Source organism: Tenrec ecaudatus, chromosome 10, assembly GCF_050624435.1.
Source record: "Tenrec ecaudatus isolate mTenEca1 chromosome 10, mTenEca1.hap1, whole genome shotgun sequence".
NCBI lineage: Eukaryota > Metazoa > Chordata > Mammalia > Afrosoricida > Tenrecidae > Tenrec > Tenrec ecaudatus.
The window spans coordinates 7740129-7743506 of NC_134539.1; the positions used below are offsets into that span (position 1 = coordinate 7740129).

General features: G+C 42.0%; 1 pseudogene; it reads left to right on the forward strand.

Annotated features, from left to right (window-relative positions):
- The first annotated feature begins 262 nt into the window (after positions 1–262).
- Positions 263–3151, forward strand: LOC142457749 (ubiquitin-conjugating enzyme E2 variant 1-like; annotated as a pseudogene).
- The last annotated feature ends 227 nt before the right edge of the window (positions 3152–3378 follow it).

Below are 3378 nucleotides of genomic sequence, written 5' to 3' on the forward strand. Positions count from 1 at the left end.
AGTTCGCCATTCCTAGCATTGTAAACCACATGTTTGTCCAATTCAGCTGACTAAGGCCCAGGCTATCGAAGCTTATAGGTTCCTTTTCGTTATTGACCATTTCTGTTTTCCTGGATTCATACTTCATATATCTACGTTCTGTTCTATTTTCCCAATAATTCTAGTGTTTGCTTTATTCTCTGAGAGGTTCTTCCCAAGTGATATGAAGAAGGCTAAGTGTCTGTGCATCCTATAATAGGAGACTGGGTACTCTGTGAGGTGTATGGAGGACCAGAAGAGTGTGAGCTGGGCAGCACACAGGGGGGACCACTATCTGCTCTGCTGTGCAGGAGGGAGGACCGAGGACCAAATGCACAGTCCTCAAGCTGGTTCCAACTCACAGCAACCCTATAGAACAGGATCAGAGTGTCCCCACAGGACAGAATAAATCTACCCCATAGCGTTTCCAAGGCTCTAATAGGCTTAGAAAAGCAAACTGCCCCATCTCTCTCCCACAGAATAACTGGTGGGTTCAAACCACCAACCTTTCAGTTAGCAGCCAAGGACTCTAACCACTGAGCTACCATGGCTCCCTTCACAAGTTTTCTCCTTGGCCTTTTATAAAAGTTGTATCCTCTGGGAACTCTGTGTGGGTCTGTGGTTCTAGGGTGATAAATTCACTTCTTGACATGCCATTGTCCCAAAGTCTCTGGATACCTTCTTCTATGGTCTATCAATAAAGGTCAGGTACTTCAACCTGATTTAGTGTAGTCCACCACGTGATCCTTGCGTCAGTTAACCAATCAACTAATCTGTTCGATCATTTTCTAGTATCTCGTGCTGAAACACTGACTGGAGAATTTGTGCTTAGTTCACATTTTAAAGCTCGGACTAATTCAATTTTATGCTCCTTTCACCATTATCCCACACACTCTCTCTTTTTATTTCTTGAGCATGCACACCATCATTTTTATTGAATAAGTCAAAGTAGTGCTGTGTAGTTCAGTTTATAATAAAATCGTCCATTTAGTTATTTGAGCAACTGGGAAATAAATAATTAAAATAATTTTGAATTAATAGAACTATTTCAACACCTTTTCCAAAAAGCTCCTTGAATACAAAATTGAAGAATTTATTCCTTCATCAGTTATCAAGTGCCCCCAAACCTGTGGCCAGAATGGTTCAGATAAAGCAATACGCAAAGCAAACAACAACCTCCAAGACTGAAGACACAGTTCCTGACCTAAAGGAGATAAGTCAGTTAGAAAAAAAAGTAGACAAAGCGTATCAATTACTAAAAACTATAATAAAAAAACTTCCAATGATCAAATGGCTCCAGATACGAGAAACTCATAACTAAATAAACAATAGATTGCCTCACTTTTCTTTCCTGTCTTCTCATCTCATCCTCTTTTACTTCCCACTTGACTTCTATTATCTATGTCCCAGAATAACCTTCATCCTTCCCACCCCACAAATTCAGCCCCAGAACTTCCGAACAAGGCTGTCCCATATTAGCGTTTTCTTCTTTCCTGTCTTGGGAGAGGAATTGTGGTTTGTATTATATATTCATTATGAGAGGCAACATTAATTCTTTTAAAAAAATCATTTTATTGAGGGCTCGTACAGCTCTTACCACAATCCATCTATCCATCCATCCATCCATCCATCCACCCATTCATCCATCCATCCATCCATTGTGTCCAGCACATTTGTACATATGTTGCCATCATCATTCTCAAAACATCTTCTTTCCTCTTGAGTCCTTGGTACCAGGTCCTTATTTCTTTTCCCTCCTTCTCCCACCCTACCTCCCTCATGACCCCTTAATAATTTATAAATTATTATTATTTTATATCTTACACTGACCGATGTCTCCCTTCACCACTTTCTGTTGTCTGTCTCCCTGGGAGTGGGTATATGTAGATCGTTGTGATCTGTTTCCCCTTTCTCCTCCCACTTTCCCCTTCCCCTCCTGATATCACTACTCTCACTATTGGTCCTGAGAGGTTGACCTGTGCTGAATTCCCTGTGTTTCCAGCCCTTATGTGTACCAAGGTACATGCTCTGGTCCAGCCAGATTTGTAAGATAGAGTTGGGGTCATGATAGTGGGGGGGAGGACATATTAAAGAACTAGAGGAAAGTTGCATGCTTCATTGGTGCTATACTGCAACCTGACTAGCTCGTCTCTTCCTTGTGACCCTTCTGTAAGAGGAGTCCAATTGCCTACAGATGGGCTTTGGGTCTCCATTCCGCACTCCCCCTCATTCACATTGATATGATTTTTTATTCTGGGTCTTTGATGCCTGATACCTGATCCCATCAGCACCTCATGATCACACAGGCTGGTGCGCTTCTTCCATGTGAACTTTGCTGCTTCTCAGCTAGATGGACACTCGTTTATCTTCAAGCCTTTAAAATCCCAGATGCTATATCTTTTGATAGCCGGGCACCATTATCTTTCTTCACCAACCCACATACTCTTAATAGATGTTTCCACACATATCCCCCAAGTGTCTATTAGCAATGTCTTGTAAGGCATCCTCATCAGGCAAACCCCGAGAGACATCTCAGACAAAGACTCTTCAGCTACATCTGGATTGATTTTCTTAAATGAAGTGGACAGGATCATTGTTTCCCAGGGATAGGTGTTTTACAGACGTGGATATCGTAATCTCTTCAGATGGGAGGGAAGTACTACTGGCAGGAATGATTTAACAGAAATTAGGGGGCCAGTGTCCCCATCTTCCTGACTGTCCATATATATATGTACTCACCCCAAGTTTCTGAATCCCATTTCTTTCTAATCAATTCCCTGACTTAAAACTTCAGACACTGGTAAAGAAGGGGCTGGCCTTCGAGCGACGGCAATGCAAGATGGCAGCCACCATGGGCTCAGACAATTTACGAAAGCCAGATATACAGTCTTAAAATAGAATGTGGACCTAAATACCCAGCAGCACACCCCTTTGTAAGATTTGTAACAAAAATTAATATGAATAGAGTTAATAGTTCTAATGGAGTGGTGGACCCAAGAGCCATATCAGTGCTAACAAATGGCCGAGTTCCTACAGCATCAAAGTTGTCCTGCAAGAGCTCCGGCGCCTAATGATGTCTAAAGAAAATATGCAACTCCCTCAGCCACCCGAAGGACAGTGGTGCAGCAATTAATCACCAAGAGAAATCACAGGCCCTCCCCTCCCCCATTCCATTGAAGCCGTCTTCATTTTCCACAGCAGTACCTTTTTAAGATAACATTTTGTAGACCTCAAGGTACTGGACAGGAAGCTCCCATTCAAGGGCAAGTTATCTTAAGACACTCTACAGGATACAAATGTTCTGTCCATTTGAAATATATAAGTTGTGCTCTAAAAAAACCCCAAAACTTCAGACATCAT